The 21,069-nt window shown below is 49.8% G+C and overlaps 1 long non-coding RNA gene across 2 annotated transcripts; it reads left to right on the top strand.

Annotated features, from left to right (window-relative positions):
- The first annotated feature begins 434 nt into the window (after window positions 1-434).
- Window positions 435-20,865, top strand: LOC103878087. 2 transcript variants are annotated; one of them, XR_002517422.2, is made up of 6 exons: window positions 435-1,366; window positions 5,632-5,744; window positions 17,887-18,083; window positions 18,188-18,465; window positions 18,713-20,390; window positions 20,492-20,865. It is a non-coding gene; the product is annotated as an uncharacterized LOC103878087 (long non-coding RNA). The 2 variants fall into 2 exon arrangements; XR_638072.4 differs by lacking the exon at window positions 17,887-18,083 and having other exon boundaries at window positions 445-1,366.
- Window positions 20,866-21,069: the final 204 nt, after the last annotated feature.

Raw genomic sequence — 21,069 nt, 5'->3', positions numbered from 1 at the left:
TCTTATAAGTGGCGCTTTCTTGTGTAAGCGTGGGTGGGGGCCCTGGAGGTCCTGGAGTGGCCGTGGGCCCTGAAGGCAGACTACAGGCTCAAGGCCATTTATGTGAGCTTCAGCATGACACTCAGCCCCTCTGAGCCCTACTTACTTTGTATGGAAAATGGAGATTTGGCCAGGTGTGGTAGCTCACACCTGTAATCTCAGTGCTCTGGGAAGCCAAGGTGGGTGGATCACTTGAGGTCAGGAGTTTGAGACCAGCCTGGCCAACATGACAAAAACCCGTCTCTACTAAAAATACAAAAATCAGCCCGGTGTGGTGGCGGGCACCTGTAGTCCCAGCTACTTGGGAGGCTGAGGCAGGAGAACCACTGGAACCAGGGAGGTGGAGGCTGCAGTGAGCTGAGATTGCGCCACTGTGCTCCAGCCTGGGTGACAGAGCGAGACCCTGTCTCAAAAAAAAAGGAAAAAGAAACTGGAGATTTTCAGAGGAGCTGCCCACTGGCGGATGCAGTGGAAACTCCCTGTTCTCTCTTTCTGGGTGCGAACTCATTGAATCCTCATGACAACCCCACAAGGGAGGTGTTACTGCCACCCCCATTTCACAGACGAAGGAACGGGGAGAGTGGACGCCAAGGAGCTGCCTGAGACCACGCAGCTAGGGCAAGGCGGAGCCAGGATTCGAACCCTGGCCACAGAGCACCTCTCGCCATGGCGCACTCTCAGTCTTGAGCCTGAGACTGTGGGGCCATGTGCAGTGTCCAGTAACATTGGTGACTGTTACTGAGAAGGTCCCAGTCCTCTGCTCCCCAATCCTGGGTGCCCCGGGCAGGAAGTGCACCCCCCTCCCCACCCCGGAAGTCTCGGGACAGTCAGTTTTTTCTGGCCCACAATGAGCCCATCTCTTTCCCTTTGAGGAGGGGCCGGCTGCTGCACCCACTGCACAGGCTCATCATGCAGGGTGGGCAGTGGCTTCGCTGCACCCCCATGGGGACAGGGAGGCCCCATGCGCTCTGGGCATCAGAATTCGGGTCTTCTGTGGGTTTTCCACGTTGCAGCAAACCAACGGCGCTCACATCCTGCCTCCTGGGGCTGAGACAGCAAAGCAGGAAATTGCATAACAGGCATTGCTGGCCGCGGTCCATGCAGATGGCTTCCGGGTGGCGCAGTTCACTGTCATGGTTTGGCTTCTCGGTGTGGAGTCGGCTCCTGAGCTCTGCCCATGAGAGACCATAGGGGGTGTGTGTGTGTGTGTGTGTACAGAGAATGGGGTGCAGGCCTAACCTGACAGCAGGGTTTCAGAAGCTCAGGGGCTCAGGAGAACAAAACCTTCATGCAGAGGCGCAGTGAGACAGGAGACGCAGCTGAATCTGTGAGTAACAGTTTCGAGAGGGAAATGTACAAGGACGGGGGTTGTGAGTAAAGTGGATTCCAAGTGGCATTTAGTCACACAGTGGAAGCCCTCTAGCCTCTCCAGCTGACAGCAGGTGAAATTTAGAAGTCCAGACTGGGAGAAGAGGCAGACGGTAGACTCTGCCCAGCTGTCACGGGTTCCTCTCCAGGATCCGGGCCTAAGAGAGCCAGCTGTCTGGGCCAGGCGAGGCTCACCTGCCTGAGACATCCAGGGTCTGGGAGAAGCAGCTGCACAGCGACCCCATACACCTCCACCTCCCACCTTCGAAGTCACTTCTCAGGAGAGCCCCTTCTGCTCTGGGGCTGTTTGAAATGGGACAGAGACTTGCTGTAGGCTGGGCCATGAGGCCAACCAGGAAAGCCCCTCTTGGGGCCCTAAAGAAGACGGTCTCATCAGGAACTGCAAAAAAGGTGATGGCCTGGCCAGGCGCCGTGGCTCACACCTGTAATCCCAGCACTTTGGGAGGCCAAGGCGGGTGGATCACGAGGTCAAGAGTTCGAGACCAGCCTGACCAACATGGTGAAACCCCCGTCTCTACTAAAAATGCAAAAATTAGCCAAGCATGGTGGCGTGTGCCTGTAATCCCAGCTACCCAGGAGGCTGAGGCAGGAGAATCGCTTGAACCCAGAAGGCAGAGGTTGCAGTGAGCTGAGACCGCACCACTGCACTCCAGAGCCTGGGTGACGCAGTGCGACTCCGTCTAAAAAATAAATAAATAAATAAAAAGTATGAGGGCCTGTGGTGCTTGCAGGGCCTCGGAGGTTTCTAACAGCCCAGGTGATCTTCTGTCGCCTCTGGCTTGGTGGTTCTCTAGGTCATCCTCTATCCTGCTTGGGCGCTGCCACGGAAACGGCTTCCCACCTGGTTGGGGTCTGGGCATAGGATGAAAGCAAATATTTTACTGTGTGACAGTCCATAAATTGCCCATCAAGATCACAGGGCACAACCAGCCACTCCGGTGGGTGCTGTCCAGGCCCCTTCCTGTCACTGCTAATCCTTCAAGTATGCTCTTCCCTTTCTTTTTTTTTTTTTTTTTTGAGACGGAGTCTCGCTCTGTCGCCCAGGCTGGAGTGCAGTGGCGCGATCTCGGCTCACTGCAAGCTCCGCCTCCCGGGTTTACGCCATTCTCCTGCCTCAGCCTCCCGAGTAGCTGGGACCACAGGCGCCCGCCACCTCGCCCGGCTAGTTTTTTGTATTTTTTAATAGAGACGGGGTTTCACCGTGTTCGCCAGGATGGTCTCGATCTCCTGACCTCGTGATCCACCCGTCTCGGCCTCCCAAAGTGCTGGGATTACAGCCTTGAGCCACCGCGCCCGGCCGCTCTTCCCTTTCAATCAGTGAGGACACTGCCCCACAGAAGGGACCAAGGGGCTTGCCAAAGGCCACTTTTCTGGGAAGCTGCAGAGCTAGGCTGGTTTCAAACACCCGGCTTTTGACCCCATTCTTTGTCTCTGATCCTTCTGTGACACCCCAGCCTTCTGGTACCCCAGTTCTACCAGACTGCCCTCAGCCGTCCTGTTGCTAAGGTTCCCCAGCATGATGCTGAGTCCAAGTCCTTAGCAGCCCTGTTGATCTTGGATGATGGAAACTTTTTTGTTGTTTTTTTTTTTGAGACGGAGTTTTGCTCTTGTCGCCCAGGCTGGAGTGGAATGGTACAAGGTCGGTTCACTGCAACCTCCGCCTCCCAGGTTCAAGCAATTCTGTCTCAGCCTCCTGAGAAGCTGGGATTACAGGTGCCCCCCCCTACCACGCCCAGCTGATTTTTGTATTTTTAGTACCGATGAGGTTTCACCATGTTGGCCAGGCTGGTCTTGAACTCCTGACCTCAGGTGATCTGCCTGCCTCGGCCTTCCAAAGTGCTGGGATTACAGGCGTGAGCCACCGCACCCAACCGATGGCAACTGTTAAATGCAAGCCAACACATTGGAGCGAATGAACTCCATCTCTGTGCCTGTGTCCAGGGAGGTGAACCCGAAATCAACATGGGAATTGGCGAAGGTCAGCCCAGCTCCCTTCCGGCCCAGACGGCTCGACTTGGAATGCAGAGACAGGATTATTTCCTGCATCAGCCTGAGCCCTGGTTCTTAATTTCATGTTCCCTTTTTAATCAGACAGAAGAAGGGTGGCGCGGCTGGGTGTTTACGGCGGGCCAGATGCAGCTGGGAGCCCTGCACTATTCCTGGCTGCCACTTGTCTCGCTGAGTGAGATCGGGCTTGTCGCTCAACCTCACATGCCTGAGTTTCCTAATCGTCAGGCCAGAGACATGCACACTTATCCTGTCCTCCACGGTCCGGGGCCCAGCAAGGGTGTAGCAGTTGTGCTCCGTGTTAAACATGCAAATGGGGCCCCCAGAATAATCCCACTGAGCACCAGGGCTTAGCTCAGAGACCAGGGACTCTTCTCTCTAAATACGGCTCAGTTCTTCTGCAATATCTAGACCACAGGGGCCTGGCTTAGTGATGTGGGATTCTCAGCATCCATGACAAATGCAGACTGAGTGGTGGTCAGACAGTCACACAAATGTATTTAAATGCTTTACCCTAGCTTTACTGGGATACAATTCACACACCACACAACTCACCCATTTAAAGGATACAGTTCTGGCTGGATGTGGTGGCTCCTACCTGTAATCCCAGCACTTTGGAAGGCCAAGGTGGGCAGATCACCTGAGGTCAGGAGTTCAAGACCAGCCTGGCCAACATGGTGAAACCCTGTCTCTACTGAAAAAAATACAAAAATTAGCTGGGCATGGTGGCGCATGCCTGTAATCCCAGCTACTCAAGAGGCTGAGGCAGGAGAATCACTTGAACCCGGGAGGCGGAGGTTGCCGTGAGATTGCACCACTGCACTCCAGCCTGGGCGACAAAGACTCCATCTAAAAAAAAAAAAAAAAAAAAAAAAAAGTGTAGGTTCTGGCCAGTGCAGTGGCTCCTGCCTGTAATCCCAGCACTTTGGGAGGCTGAATTGGGAGGATCTTGGGCTCAGGAGTTTGAGACCAGCCTGGGCAACATAGTGAGACCCCATCTCTACAAAAACACTTAAAAATTAGCCAGGCATAGGCCAGACTCAGTGGCTCATCCCTGTAGTAACTCCAGCACTCTGGGAGGCTGAGGCAGGTGGATCACAAGGTCAGGAGTTCAAGACCAGCCTGGCCAAGATGAGAAACCCTGTCTCTAATAAAAATACAAAAATTAGCCGAGCGTGATGGCTGGCGCCTGTAATCCCAGCTACTCGGGAGGCTGAGTCAGAGAATTGCTTGAACTCTGGAGGCAGAGGTTGCAGTGAGCCGACATTGTGCCACTGCACTCCAGCCTGGGCGACAGAGTGAGACTCCGTCTCAAAAAGCAAACAACAACAACAAAAAATTATCCGGGCGCAGTGGCACATGCTCATAGTAGTGAGCCATGATTGTGCCACCGCACTCCAGCTGGGCGACAGTGAGTCCCTGTCTCACAAAATAAACGCAAATAGAAAGTGTACGGTTCTACGGTTTTAGTATATTCACAGATAACGGACAATCGCCTTAGCTCAGTTTGGCTCTAGAATAAAGTAACCATAGACCGGATGCCTCATCAACCACAGAAGCCAATCCCTCACAGTTCTGGAGGCTGGAAGTCCGAGAGGAAGGCACCCACAGCTTCTGCGTGGTGAGGGCCGCCTCCTGGTTCACAGAAGCGCCTCCTAACTGTGCTCCATCACCTCCATGTGCTGGAGGCCGGAAGGCAGGTCCGACAGCCTCTGGGGAAGGAGTAGCTGAGGAGTCCAGAGTAGCGGAGGAACTGGGGGGCCCACACCGGCCTGCTGCGGGCTTCAAATGTTCTTTTAGGAGTGACAAGGGAATTGGCCTGCCCTGTTCTGCAGCCCTGGGGGCCACAGAGGACCCGAGCACAGCTGGCGTCTCTGCTCAGGGCTCCAGCCTCCATCTCTGGGAGTGAGCCCCCATGGATGCCTCACTCCACCCAGGGTCACTGTCTGACAACAGCAGCTTTCCAGAAGGCAGCCGGCCATTGACGAGTGACCTGGCGGAGACGGTGAAGGCCAGAAGTTCCGCCAGAGGCCACGTGCCAGCCCCTCGCCTGTGAGGGGGTCCTGGGTCTCTGGTCTCCCCAGGATGGTGCTTCCCCTTGCAGTTGGGGCTGGAGGCCGGAGACAGTCATGTGAGCCCTCCTGGGTGGGGGGTCCCTCTATGGCTGTGACCTTGAGCAAGTCCCCTTCCTCTCAGGTCTCGGTTTCCTGGGACACGGACTGGGGATGGACGCGGTTCCTCACCTCACAAGACTGGAGAGGCACGTGAAGCCGATGGTCCCGAGCATCTGGACAAGTGCCCAGCCCAGAGTAAGCGCTTAGTAAATCCGAGTGATTTGGTGGCACCGCTGAGCCTCAGTTTCCTCATCTACAAGACAGGGTTACGCTCTCGTCACAGGGAGGAGAGTTCCGTGGGGTCATCAGGCAAGGCCCTCGGCACAGAACTGCCAATAGGTCAATAACAGATGTTAGCTGTTATTGAGCTCGTAATGGGATGATAAAATGGTTTTCTTGACTGGGCACCGTGGCTCATGCCTGTAATCCCACCACTTTGGGAGGCCAAGGCAGGAGGATTACTTGAGCCCAGGAGTGGAGACCAGCCTGGGCTACATAGTAAGACCCCCATCTCTACAAAAAATAGAAAAAATTAGCCCAGCGTGGTGGGGCACGCCTGTAATCCCAGCTCCTCTGGAGGCTGAGTCAGGAGGATTGCTTGAGCCTAGGAGTTCAAGGCTGCAGTGAGCTGTGACTGCACCACTGCACTCCAGCCTGGGTCACACAGTGAGACCCAATCCCCGCTCCTTCCCCCAAAAAAGCTTTTATTTGCTGCCCCAATTTTAGCTGAGACTCTGAGGGGACAAAATAATACAACGGGTGAGGTCCCCCACCCCACAAGCCATCTTGCTGGACATACTTTGGGGCTGTGCAGCGCCGTGGACGGCATCTGTTCAGTGCCCGCTTGGTGTAAATGAGGCAGATGGAGGAGGTGGGTGGAAGAAAGGCCCCTGGCCGAGCTGCTCATGTGGATCACGTGTGCCTTGGAGGGTGGGCTGCCTCCTTCCTGGTTGCAGCCTGACCAAGGTGAGCAGCCAGTGCCTAAGGCTTGATTGGTGTTAACCACAATCACTGCCATTGGACCCATCATCAAAAGCATAGGTGCGGCCGGGTGCGGTGGCTCACGCCTGTAATCCCAGCACTTTGAAAGGCCAAGGCGGGTGGATCACCTGAAGTCAGGAGTTCAAGACCAGTCTGGCCAACATGGTGAAACCCCATCTGTACTAAAAATACAAAAATTAGCCAGGGTGGTGGCAGGCTCCTGTAATCTCAGCTACTCAGGAGGCTGAGGCAGGAGAATGGCGTGAATCTGGGAGGCGGAGCTTGCAGTGAGCCAAGAATGTGCCACTGTACTCCAGCCCGGGCGACAGAGCGAGACTCCAACTAAAAAAAAAAAGTTTGCCCTTTTTTTTTTTTTTTTGAGAGGGAGTCTCACTCTGTCGCCCGGGCTGGAGTACACTGGAGTTCAGTGGCGCATCTCAGCTCACTGCAACCTCTGCCTCCCTGGTTCAAGCAATTCTCCTAACTCAGTCTCCTGAGTAGCTGGGATTACAGGCACACGCCACCACGCCTGGCTAATTTTTGTACTTTTAGTAGAGACAGGGTTTCACCATGTTGGCCAGGCTGGTCTCGAACTCCTGACCTCAGGGGATCCACCCTCCTCGGCCTCACAAAGTGCAGGGATTACAGGAGTGAGCCACTGTGCCTAGCCTAAGTCTTAAGAGTAGGAGTAGGGGACGTGATGTTGCTCAAACTCTTAAAAAAAAAAAAAACAGCTTTGTTTAGGTATAATTGACATATATTATGTAAAGTGAATAATTTTTTAATTTTTATTTTTAAGAGACAGGGTCTTGCTGTGTTGTCCTGGCTGGAGTGCAGTGGTATGATTGTAATTCACTGTAGCCTCAACTTTCCGAGCTTAAGCCATTCTCCTGCCTCAGCCTCTGGAGTAGCTGGGACTACAAGCACAAGCTACCAAGCCTGCAAATTTTTTTTTTTTTTGAGACAAAGTCTCGCTCTGTTGCTCAGGCCAGAGTGCAGTGGTGTGGTCTCTACTCACTGCAACCTCCGCCTCCCAGGTTTAAGCGATTCTCCTGCCTCAGCCTCCAGAGTAGCTTAGATTACAGGCACCTGCCACCACGCCTGGCTAACTTTTTGTAGTTTTAGTAGAGACGGGGTTTCACCGTGTTGGCCAGGCTGGTCTTGAACTCCTGACCTCATGATCTGCCTGCCTTGGCCTCCCAAAGCACTGGGATTACAGGTGTGAGCCGCCGTGCCCAGCCTAATTTTTGTATTTTTAGTAGAGATGGAGTTTCACCACATTGGCCAGGCTGGTCTCAAACACCTAAGTTCAGTCCTCCCACCTTGGCCTCCCAAAGTGCTGGGATTATAGGTAAGAGCCACTGCACCCAGCTATTAATACTTTCTTTTATGGATTATGCTTTTGGTCTAAGAAATGTTTGTTTAATCCAAGATTACAAAGATTTTTCTCCTGTGTTTTCTTTAATAGTTTTAGATTTTACATTGATGTCTATGGTCCATTTTGAGTCAGTTTTGTACGTGCAGGGCAGGAGTCAAAGTTCTCTTTTTGGCACTTGGAGACTTTATCGTCCCGGCAGCTTTTGTTGCAAAGCCTATCCTTTCTCGCTGTGTCACCTTCCACCTTTGTCGAAAATCAAGTGACCAGATACGTGCGGATGTATTTCTGGATGTTCTATTCTGTACAATTAACCTATGTTTCTTTAAATCTTGACACCAGGACCACATGGTCTTGAATAATGTAGCTTTATAATATGTCTTTTAAAATAATAGTTGTATATATTTTGGAAGTACATGTACTATTTTAATAAAATACATATATATATTATTTATTTATTTATTTATTTATTTATTTATTTTGAGATGGAATCTCCATCCGTCTCCCAGGCTGGAGTGCAATGGCACGAACTCGGCTTACTGCAACCTTCGCTTCCCGGGTTCAAGTGATTCTCCTGTTTCAGCCTCCTGAGTAGCTGGGACTACAGGCGTGCACCATCACGCCTAGCCAATTTTTGTATTTTTAGCAGAGACAGGGTTTCACCATGTTGACCAGGCTGGTCTTGAACTCCTGACCTCAAGTGATTGGCTCCCCCTCCATCTTCCCAAAGTGCTGGGATTACAGGCGTGAGCCACTGCACCTGGCCGAATTTTATAATGTCTTAAAGAAAAGAAGTGTAAGTCCTCAAACTTTGTTCTTCTTTTCCAAAATTTTATGAAATATTTATAGCTCCTTTTTTTTTTTCTTTTTTTTTTCTTTTTTTTTTTTTGAGAGGGAGCCTCGCTCTGTCACCCAGGCTGGAGTGCAGTGGCCGGATCTCAGCTCACTGCAAGCTCCGCCTCCCGGGTTCAGGCCATTCTCCTGCCTCAGCCTCCCGAGTAGCTGGGACCACAGGCGCCCGCCACTGCGCCCGGCTAGTTTTTTGTATTTTTTAGTAGAGACGGGGTTTCACCATGTTAGCCAGGATGGTCTCAATCTCCTGACCTCGTGATCTGCCCGTCTCGGCCTCCCAAAGTGCTGGGATTACAGGCTTGAGCCACCGCGCCCGGCCGAAATATTTATAGCTCCTTTGCAGCTCCATATGAATTTTAGAATCAGCTACCAAAACAAAACAAAACAAAAGTCTGTCGGGATTTTGATTTTGATTGGGACTACATTGAATCTATAGGTCAATTTGGAGACAAGTGGCAACTTAACAATATTGAATGCTCTGATTCAAGACTGTGTGTCCCCCGTTTATTTAGGTGTTCTTTCATTTCAATCAGCGATGTTTTGTAGTTTTTGGTGTACAGTCTACGGTCTTGCACATCTGTTTTTGGTTTTTTTTTTTGAGATGGAGTCTCGCTCTGTCGCCCAGGCTGGAGTGCAGTGGCGCGATCTCGGCTCACTGCAACCTCCGCTCCCGGGTTCAGGCCATTCTCCTGCCTCAGCCTCCCGAGTAGCTGGGACTACAGGCGCCGGCCACCACGCCCGGCTAGTTTTTTTTGTATTTTTAGTAGAGATGGGGTTTCACCGTGTTAGCCAGGATGGTCTCGATCTCCTGACCTTGTGATCCGCCCACTTTGGCCTCCCCAAGTGCTGGGATTACAGGAGTGAGCCACCGCGCCTGGCCGCACATCTTTTGTTAGATTTATACTTAGGCAAATCGTATTTTTGTTGCTATTGTAAATGATATTGGAATTTTGAATTCCAATTTCTGATTTTTTATTGTTAGTATTCGGAAGGACAATTGTTTTCTGTTTATTGAGCTTGTATTGTGAAGCCTTCTTAAGTTACTTACTAGTTTTAATAGCTTTTTCCGGCCGAGTTTAGTGGCTTACGCCTGAAATTCCCATACTTTGGGAGGGAGAGGCAGACGAATCGCAATCACTTGAGGTCAGTAGTTCCAGAACAGCCTGGCCAACATGGCAAAACCCCATCTCTACTAAAAATACAAAAATTAGCTGGGTGTGGTGACGCATGCCTGTAATCCCAGCCACTCTGCAGGCTGAGGCCCAAGAATTGCTTGATCCCAGGAAGTGGAGGTTGCAGTCAGCCGAGATCACGTCATTGCACTCTAGCCTGGGGGACAGACTGAAACTGTCTTGAAAATAACTTTTTCCCTAGATTTCACAGGATTTTCTAAATAGATGATTATGTTATCTGCATGTAAAGCCTGTTTTACATCTTCTTTCTAATCTACATGCCTTTCGTTTCTTTTCCTTGCCTAAGCGCATTGGCTAGAACCTCACGTGCAATGTGAATAGAAGTGGTGAGAATGGATATTCTTGCCTTGTTCCCTGTCTTGGGGTGAAAGCACTCTATCTTCACCATTAAGTACGATGTTAACAGTAGATTTATCTTAGATGCCTTTTATAGAGTGGAGGAAGTTCCCTTCAATATCTAGTTTGCTGAGAGTTTTTTATCAAGAATGGACATTGGGTTTTATCAAATGCTTTTCCTGTATTTATTGAGATAATCATTTAAAAAAATTTTTTTTTTTTTTTTTTTGAGACGGGGTCTCGCTCTGTCGCCCGGGCTGGAGTGCAGTGGCCGGATCTCAGCTCACTGCAAGCTCCGCCTCCCGGGTTCCCACCGTTCTCCTGCTCAGCCTCCCGAGTAGCTGGGACTACAGGCGCCCGCCACCTCGCCCGGCTAATTTTTTGTATTTTTTAGTAGAGACGGGGTTTCACTGTGCTAGCCAGGATGGTCTCGATCTCCTGACCTCGTGATCTGCCCATCTCGGCCTCCCAAAGTGCTGGGATTACAGGCTTGAGCCACTGCGCCCGGCCAAAAAAATTTTTACTCTGTTAATATGGTGAATTGCATGGATTGACTTTCAAATGTTGAATCAACCTTGAATTTCTGGAATAAACCTCACTTGGTCATTAAGTGTTATCGATTTTATAAATTATTGGATTTGATTGCTCAAAGCTTGTTAAGAATTTTTTCTGTTTGGCCGGGCGCGGTGGCTCAAGCCTGTAATCCCAGCACTTTGGGAGGCTGAGACGGGTGGATCACGAGGTCAGGAGATCAAGACCATCCTGGCTAACACGGTGAAACCCCGTCTCTACTAAGAAATACAAAAAACTAGCTGGGCGAGGTGGCGGGCGCCTGTAGTCCCAGCTACTCGGGAGGCTGAGGCCGGAGAATGGTGTGAACCTGGGAGGCGGAGCTTGCAGTGAGCTGAGATCGCGCCACTGCACTCCAGCCTGGGCTACAGAGCGAGACTCCATCTCAAAAAAAAAAAAAAAAAAAAAAAAAAAAAGAATTTTTCTGTTTGGCATCTTGTAGGAACAAAAAACTTCTTTAAATAAAATAAAATAAGAGTTTTCCCATCAATCTTGATGGATATTTGTTTGTAGTTTTCTTTTCTTATATGTTAGGTTTTAGTGTCACGGTAATGCTAGTGGTCATAGAATGAATTGGGAAGTACTCTCTTCTCTTGAATTTTCTGGAAGAGTTTGCATATAATTAATATTATTTCTTCCTTAAGGAAGAATTCTAGGTTTGGTAGAATTCACCAGAGAAGCCATCTGGGCCAAGAGTTTTCCTTATGAGAAAGTTTTTGACAATAAATTCAATTTCTTTAATAGGTAGAGGGATACACTGGTTATTTCTTGCTGAGTGAACTTGGATAATTGTTGTTTTCGAGTCATTTGTCTATTTCATTGAAGTTGATTTTAATAGAAACATATATATTTCCCTGATGTTCTTTTTAATATCCAAGGAATCTGTAGTGACATTGTCCATCTCCTTCCTTGACATTGGTAATCTGTATCTTATCTCTTTTTTCCTGATCAGTCTGGCTAGAGTTTAATTAATTTTTTCAAAGAAACACCCTTTGATTTTATTATTTTTTTCCTATTTTTGTCTTGTTTTGTTTACATCATTGATTTCTGCTCTGATCTTTATGATTTCCTTTCTTGTTATTTATTATTTTTCTTTCTGTAGTTCCTAAGATAGCTTTTTTCTTTATTTTATTATTTTATTTTTCATCTTTGAGACAGAGTCTCACTCTGTCACCCAGGCTGGAGTGCAGTGGCGCAATCTCAGCTCGCTGCAATGTTCGCCTCCTGGGTTCAGCGAATCTCGTGCCTCAGCCTCCCTAGTGGCTGGGACTAGAGGTATGCACCACCATGCCCAGCTAATTTTTTGTTTTTTTGTTTTGTTTTGTTTTAGATGGAGTCTCACTCTTGTCACCCAGGCTGGAGTGCAATGGCACAATCTCGGCACACTGCAACCTCTGCCTCCCAGGTTCAAGCGATTCTCCTGCCTCAGCCTCCCAAGTAGTTGGGATTACAGGTGCCTGCCACCATGCCTGGCTAATTTTTGTATTTTTAGTGGAGATGGGGTTTCACCATGTTGGCCAGGCTGGCCTTGAACTCCTGACCTCAGGTGATCCACTTACCTCGGCCTTCCAACGTGCTGGAATTATAGGCATGAGCCACTGCACCCGGCACTTTTTCTTATTTTAATATAGGCATTTAGTGCTATGAATTGCCCTGCAAGTACTACTTTAGCACCTCAAATTGTGATGTCATGTTTTCATTTTTCATTGTTAAAATATTTTCTAAGTTCCTTTTTTTAAATAATGTGTTATTTAGCCTCCAAATAGTTGGAGATTTTTCTGGTTGTCTTTCTGTTATTGATTTCTGATTTAATTCCATTGTGGTCAGAGAACATATTTTGTGTAAGTTGAATCCTTTTAAAGTCATTGAGACTTGTTTTATGGTTTAGAATATGGCCTTCCTATTTGTGTGCACTTGAAAAGAACACATATTCTACTGATGCTGGGTGGAGTGTTCTACCAATGTTAGTTAGGTTCAAAGTGTGTTGATAGCGTTGTTCAAGTCTTCTATATTCTGACTTATTTTCTGTCTATTTGGGTTATCAATTTTTGAGACAGGGTGGGGTTCAATGACTCCTGCCTGTAATCCCAGCACTTTAGGAGGCCGAGGTGGGAGGGCTGCTTGAGTCTAGGAGTTTGAGACCAGCCTGGGCCACGTGGCAAACACCCTTCTCTACAAAAAATGCAAAAATTAGCCAGGCATGGTGGTGTGCTCCTGTAGTCCCAGCTACTTGGGAGGCTGAGGTGGGAGGATTGCTTGAGCCCGGGAGGCGGACGTTATGGTGAGCTGAGAGTGCACGACTGCACTCCAGCCTGGGTGACAGAGTGAGACCCTGTCTCAAAAAAAAAAAATAAATAATAAAAAGATTGAGACAGGGCTGTTGAGACCTCTGGATATATCTATTTCTCCTTGTAATTCTAATGGCTTCGCTTCATGTAGTTTAAAACTCTGTTATTAGGTACAGAAACACTTAGGACTCCTGTTCTCTTCCTGAATTGATACATTATGAAATGACCGTGTTTATCCCTGACAATGTTCTTTGCTCTGAAATCTACTTTATCTGATATAAATACAGCTACTCCAGCTTTCAAAAATAGTTGGTATTAGCATAACTCTTTTCCCATTGTTTTATTTTTAATCTATTTTGTCATACTTGAAATTAGTTTCTTGTAGGCAGCATATAGCCGAGTCTTGCTTTTTTTGACCATTTCTATTTTATGTGATTATTAATATGATTGACTTTATTTATTTTTATTTTTTTTTGGAGGCGGAGTCTCACTCTGTCACCCAGGCTGGAGTGCAGTGGCCGGATCTCAGCTCACTGCAAGCTCCGCCTCCCGGGTTTACGCCATTCTCCTGCCTCAGCCTCCTGAGTAGCTGGGACTACAGGCGCCCGCCACCTCGCCTGGCTAGTTTTTTGTATTTTTAGTAGAGATGGGGTTTCACCGTGTTAGCCAGGATGGTCTCGATCTCCTGACCTCGTGATCCACCCGTCTCGGCCTCCCAAAGTGCTGGGATTACAGGCTTGAGCCACCGTGCCCGGCCGATATGATTGACTTTAAATCAATCATCTCACTGTTTTCTCTTTCTCCTATCTGCTCTTTCTTCCTTTTTATCCCCCTCATTTTCTGCTTTCATTTGGATGAGTTTTTGTGATTTTATTATGTACCTTTTGTTGGCTTATTAGCTATAACTCTTTGTTGTGTTATTTTAGTGCTTGCTTTAGGGTTTTTTATATCCTTTTTTTTTGGGGTGGGGATGGAGTTTCACTCTGTCACCCAGTCTGGAGTGCAATGGGGCGATCTTGGCACACTGCAACCTCCTCAGCCTCCTGAGAGTAGCTAGATACAGGCACCTGCCACCATGCCTGGCTAATTTTTGTAGTTTTAGTAGAGATGAGGTTTTACCATGTTGGCCAGGCTGGTCTCAAACTCCCAGACGATCCACCCGCCTTGGCCTCCCAAAGTGCTGGGATTACAGGCATGAGCCACCATGCCCAGCTGTTGTCATACTACATTTTCCCACAAATATCATAAAACCCACAGTACATTGTTATTATTTTTGCTTTAAACAGTTATTGTTTAAAGAGATTTAGAAAACCCCTATACCCCAATCTTTACATTTACTCATGTAGTTACCATTTCTGATCTTTTTGTATTTTTCTCTCCATCTTTTTTCAGGGACTCCAATTACACGTATGTTAGGCCACTCAAAGTTGTCCCACCATTTACTGATGTTCTGTTCCAAATGTGTTCAGTCTTCTCTCCGTGGTGGTTCATTTTGGGGAGTTTCTATCACTATGCCTTCAAGTCAAGTTCACTCATCTTTTCCTCTGTCATGCATAATAGCCTATTAATCCCTCCCAGGTGTTTCTCAGATACCATCATTTTCATCTCTACAAGTTGGGATCTGTTGTATCTCTTCTATGCCTCTGTCCAATATGTTTAATCTTTCCTCTAGCTTCTTGGAAATACAGAGTACAGTTGTGATCATGGTTTTAACGTTTCTGACTGCTAATTTTTTAATCTGCATCATTTCTGGGCCCATCTCAATTGTTTGAGTTTTCCAATTATAGATTATATTTCTTTGCTTCTTTGCACACCCAGCTAATTTTTTGTATTTTTAGTAGAAACAGGGTTTCACCATGTTAGCCAGGCTGGTCTTGAACTCCTGACCTCAAGTGATCTGCCTGCCTTGGCCTCCCAAAGTGCTGGGATTACAGGCGTGAGCCACTGTGCCTGGCCACTTTCTCACATTCTAGCAGCTGCAGATATAGTATATGACTAAGTGGGAAGTTTATATTTATTATTGTTATTTTTTGAGACAAGGTTTCCATCTGGTGTCCAGGCTGGAGTACAGTGGTGCCATCACAGCTCACTGCAGCCTCAACCTCCTGGGCTCAAGTAATCCTCCTACCTCAGTCTCCTGACTCCTGGGACTACAGGCACATGCTACTATGCCCAGCTAATTTTTTGATTTTCTTTTTTTTTTTTTTTTTTGTAAAGACAGGATTTCCCTAGGTTGCCCAGGCTGGTCTTGAACTCCTGGAATCAAATGATCCTCCTGCCTCAGCCTCCCAAAGTGTGAGGATTACAGCGGTGAGCTCTTGCACCCCGCCCAAGCAGGACTTTTTTGTTTTGTTTTTGGTTTTTTTTTAGATGCAGCCTCGTTCTGTGGCCCAGGCTGGAGTGCAGTGGTATGATCTTGGCTCACTGCAACCTCACACCTTCTGGGTTTAAGCGATTCTCCTGCCTTAGCCTCCCTAGTAGTTGGGACTATAGGTGCTTGCTACAACACCTAGGTAATTTTTGTATTTTTAGTAGAGGCGGGGTTTCACCATGTTGGTCAGACTGGTCTTAAACTCCTGACCTTAAGTGATCCGCCCATCTCAATCTCCCAAAGTGCTGGGAATACAGGCATGAGCCACCGTGCCTGTCCTTAGTCTGTTTCTGTAGGCTCATGAGCTGTTTCTTCTTCTGGTAGTGGATTTTGACCTTCCTCTTCTCCAGGGTGGCTGTCACCACCTGGTACTTCCAGGCAACCTTGTGAGCCAGGCGCTCCAGGTGTGCAGACCTTCTTTTTTTTTTTTTTTTTTTTTGAGATGGAGTCTCGCACTGTTGCCCAGGCTGGAGTGCAGTGGCCGGATCTCAGCTCACTGCAAGCTCCGCCTCCCGGGTTCATGCCATTCTCCGGCCTCAGCCTCCCGAGTAGCTGGGACTACAGGCGCTGCCACCTCGCCCGGCTATTTTTTGTATTTCTTAGTAGAGATGGGGTTTCACCGTGTCAGCCAGGATGGTCTCGATCTCCTGACCTCGTGATCCGCCCATCTCGGCCTCCCAAAGTGCTGGGATTACAGGCTTGAGCCACCGCGCCCGGCCCAGACCTTCTTAGAGGCTTGAAACACAGCCTTAACGGCAGCGGGAACCACCCTCCGCTTTTTCTTTTTCTTTTTTTTTTTTTTTCTGAGATGGAGTCTCACTCTGTCGCCCAGGCTGGAGTGCAGTGGCGTGATCTCAGCTCACTGCAAGCTCCGCCTCCCAGGTTCACGTCATTCTCCCACTTCAGCCTCCCGAGTAGCTGGGACTACAGGTGCTCACCACCACGCCCAGCTAATTTCTTTTTGTATTTTTGGTAGAGATGGGGTTTCACCGTGTTAGTCAGGATGGTCTCAATCTCCCAATCTTGTGATCCGCCTGCCTCAGCCTCCCAAAGTGCTAGGATTACAGGCGTGAGCCACCGTGCCCGGCCCCGCTTTTTCTTGTCATAGGGTGGTGGGATCCCGTCAGACACTTGGAGGTGGTCTAGGGCAGCCTGGCCGCACTTAGTCTTTTTAAATTTAAATTTAAAAATTCTTTTGAGACGGAGTTTAGCTCTTATTGCCCAGGCTGGAGTACAGTGGCATGATCTCGGCACACTGCAACCTCTGCCTCCTTGATTCAAGTGATTCTCCTGCCTCAGCCTCCCGAGTATGTGGGATTACAGGCACCTGCCACCACGCCTGGCTAATTTTTGTATTCTTAGTAGAGACGGGGTTTCACCATGTTGGCCAGGCTGGTCTCGAACTCCTGATCTTGTAATCTGCCTGCCTTGGCCTCCCAAAATGCTAGGATTACAGGTGTGAGCCACTGTGCCTGGCCAGTCTTTTTTTTTTTTTTTTTTTTGAGACAGCATCTTGCTCTGTCGCCCAGGCTGGAGTGGAGTGGTGAGATCTTGGCTCACTGCAACCTCCTCCTCCTGGGTTTAAGCAATTCTCCTGCCTCGCCTCCTGAGTAGCTGGGATTACAGGTGCCCACTACCACACCTGGCTAATTTTTGTATTTTTAGTAGAGATGAGGTTTCACCATCTTGGCCAAGGCTGGTCTTAAACACCTGAACTCAGGTGATTCACCCGCCTCAGTTTAAAAGTTCTGGGATTACAGGCATGAGCCACCATGCCCGGCAGGCCTCGCTTAGTCTTAAGGACAGCACGCCCCACACTGTCTGCCTAAAGATGTGGCTGGGGGCCTGGAAGTGGTAGGGGCTGCCAGAAAGGTTGGCATTCATCCACTTGCAGGGGAAGGATAGGCACTTTCACTTGTTTCTGTAGAAATTGCTAGAAACATTGATGCCCTTGCCACCCAGGGCCACCACCTCTTGGTCCAGCAGTACCTGTTTGGCTGTGATGGCCAGGCAGCCCAGGAGATGGCCTCAGCCACTGCGCACCAGGGCCCGCCCTTTTGCTACCTTTGACAGCCGCCCACTACAGGGTGCTTTTGTATTCCTATGTGCTCCTTGGGCTTTGTTGTGGATTCTTACTTGGAAATAGTTTGATTTGTTTGGGTCTTGCTTTTAAGCATTGTGAGATCCAAGCGGCATTCTGGGTAGCACTCATATTCTCCCAGCACCGAGGCAAACCGTTTCTGAGCACTGAATCCAGTGCGAAGTGATTTATGAGGCTTTCCACTTCGGCTGGCAGGAAGAGGCACTATTCTTCGCCCTAGAGTTCTGAAGAGTTTGCCTCTAATCCTTTCATGTTGTTTTCCTTCTCTAGACTCAGGATTTCCTCACATGTATCAAACTGAGCAGTACTCAGTTGAATACTCGAGAGGACCCTCCGCAAGGGTCCAGAGTTCTGTCTGTGTGAGGCCCTCTCCTCCCCAATCATCTGCTTTGTAAACTCCGGGAGACTGCCGGGCTCCTCTTGGGCTCTCCTTCCATGCCCTGTGATCTGGACACTTTCTCCAGGCGGTAACTGGGGCAATTATACGGCTCGTTCATTAGTTTCTTGAATCTTGGGGATCACTGTCCTTCCTTGTCTGATGTCTACTGTCTTGATTTTTTTTTTTTGGCAGTCTCACTCTGTCACCCAGGCTGGACCTTTGCGGGTCCCTGAGCCCCATTCCTGAAGTGAGTGCTGCCGGTCAGCTGTGGGATCACGGAAGACTTCGGGGAGCACTGGGGTCTGTCTGCTGGGGCCTGTGTCTCTCCCTGTGAAGGCAGGGAAGCCACCGTGAGCACCCCAGTGACTGTGCCAGGCTCTGCCCTGAGCCCCGTGCAAGCCCTGCCCCATGAGGCACACGGCACCTGCCCCATTTTCACTGGGGGCAGATGGGATGACCTGCTCCAGCTGGTGAGTCTCAGAGGAGGGCCTCCTGCACCCAGTCTGCACTCTTCACCCCTCACCTGGCTGCCCTGCCCTAGTGTGTTCCTGGGATGAGACCCAGAGGATCCCTGGGCAGGGTAGGGGAGCCCTGGTCTTGCTGTGCGGCTCTGGTGCCATTAGCTGGCCCTGTGCCCTTGGGCTGTCTGAATACTCGCTACCCCTTGTCATCTCCTGCGGGGGTCTGGCTTTTGAACAAGTCTTGGCTTCTTTCTAGGAAGTCGTGCTGTGAGTCATTTATCAACAGTTCCTGACTCTTGCTCTGTCCTGGCACTGCCCTCACGGAGCTGCCCGTTGCTGGGACGGACTAGATAAATGAATGAAACCACGGACTACACGAGCAATTACAATTGCGATGGAGGCCTCAAAACAGCAGCACAGCAGGGCAGGAGCACACAAAGGCAGCCGGTGCCTGTGAGCAGGTCAGCCCACCAGGAAGGCTCTGCGGGAGGGAGGTGGCGCTTAAACGGAGACCTGCAGGATGAGCAGGAAGGGACAGAGGATGGAGCGGTCCCGTGGCGAGGAGGAGAATGGGCCATTTGAGGAGCAGAGAAAGTGCAGAGGGGCCTGGAGAACCGCGGGGAGATGAGATGCGGAGAGGGGCAGGAGATGGAGAAGGGCCAGACAGGAGGGCTTGCGGGCACGGTGAGGGCTGCACGGCAGCCAAGTCCCCTTCTAGCCTTCCAGATGGAAAGGCACTAGGCGAGGTCGAGAAAGCCAACATCCGATGGGCCACAAAGCAAAGCTGCTTCTGCACCCTCATGGGCCAAGATACCAGCAAGGTGAGGTCACCTCCAGCCAGGGCCGGGCTCAGCTCTTGTCTCATGTGCTGGGGCTCCCGCCTTCCATCCACAGCCCACTCGCTCCCCCCACCCCTGCCTGTGGCCTCTGCAGCTGGCAATCTAGGCCTGAAAACAATGCAGAGAATCTCCGGCCGGCCGGGGCTGTGGTATGGATGGGCTTCTATTTATAACAATGCAACAACTGCCACCTCAGTGGGCCTGTGGCCCGACCTCTGGTGGGACTCTGGCAAGCCTCAAAGCCAGACCCTGGAGGAGACAGCAGAGGAAGGGCAGATGACACAGCTGAAGGGTGTGGAGCCAGCTGCTCCCACCCTGGCGTCCTCGTCAGGACTCGCAAACCCCCATCTGTGCGTGGTTCACACCAACATAAGCTAGACAGGCCCGGCCTCTGTCCAGCCCCCCCTGGGCTGCCGTTTTAGACAGATCACGATCACAGATACAGACAGGCGAGAGGAAGCAGAGGGGACAGGTGACTTCGTGGTGTCGGAGTATTTGCTGTGACCGATGTCAAGGCCGGCTTGTTTTCACAGGGTGGTCTGTTGGTCGGTAAGGGGTTCAGCAATGTTGCTGGCACCAGCAGGCAGGATTTCTTTGGAAATGAACAGGTATCTTGGAGAAGAATCAGGAGATCCAATGGTAGCCAGCCAGGGCCTGGCAGGAGTGGGAGGGAGGCACTGCCTGGGCCCCAGTGCCGGTTCCGCCCCTCATTCTCTTGTGAGACTTGGGCAAACCGCTTCCTGGCTCAGCCTCGTTTTCTCCTCTGAAAGCTGTGGGTTATAGTATGTGGCTCACAGGGTGGAATGTGAAAATGTCAGTGAAGTGCTTAGCATAGTCAGTGCCGGGCATGCTGTAAACATCCAGTGAATTGTTACTATTACAAAGCAATTTTAAAAAAGGAATGTGTGTTAGAAACGACCAGCAGGAAGTGAGCTGTGCTTCCGTCCAGCAACATCAATGAGGCAGCGGCTCCCAGCCCGAGTGCCAACCACCCCGACTCCAAGGAGAAAGGTTCCGAGACAAACGTATTTGGGAAATGGACTGTTTCCTCTTACTGATTTACAAAACACATTTGCATATTAAAGGTTCAAAAAGGTATTTTTTTTTAATAATAAAAAGATGTTAAATTTTGTCCCATCCACTCTTTCTAAACTTATTTGGCCACAGAGCCCTCACCTTTTTTTTTTTTTTTTTAGAATACTAACTTCCCATGGGAGACATTTTGACAACGGCAGAAGTTTGGGGGTTGATACACCCTCCATCCAATTGCTCCTCCTTCTTTCCCCAGGAGAAAAGTAGAGAGTGATGTTGAGGCAGAGCAATGGGGATGCACACACAGGAATCCGACCGGCTGGCAGCCTGATGGGAGATCCACTGTCCCTGCCTTCCAGCCAGGGTGCTCCACGGCCTTCCTCAGAGGAAGTATGGACAAGAAGCCCCATCTCTGGCATGAAACTGGGTCAGTTTTGTTGGCTAAAAATCAAATGCCAAGAAGTACTGGACAGGTCTTCTTCTTCTTTTTTTTTTTTTTTTTGAGACGGAGTCTTGCTCTGTCGCCCAGGCTGGAGTGCAGTGGTAGGATCTCAGCTCACTGCAAGCTCCGCCCCCCCAGGTTCACGCCATTCTCCTGCCTCAGCCTCCCGAGTAGCTGGGACTACAGGCGCCCGCCACCTCGCCTGGCTAATTTTCTTGTATTTTTAGTAGAGACGGGGTTTCACCGTGTTAGCCAGGATGGTCTCGATCTCTTGACCTCGTGATCCGCCCGTCTCGGCCT

The sequence above is a fragment of the Papio anubis genome, chromosome 13 (genome assembly GCF_008728515.1).
Source record: "Papio anubis isolate 15944 chromosome 13, Panubis1.0, whole genome shotgun sequence".
Taxonomy (NCBI): Eukaryota; Metazoa; Chordata; class Mammalia; order Primates; family Cercopithecidae; genus Papio; species Papio anubis.
Note: the sequence above shows the minus strand (reverse complement) of the source record. Positions and strands in the feature narration are given on the sequence as shown.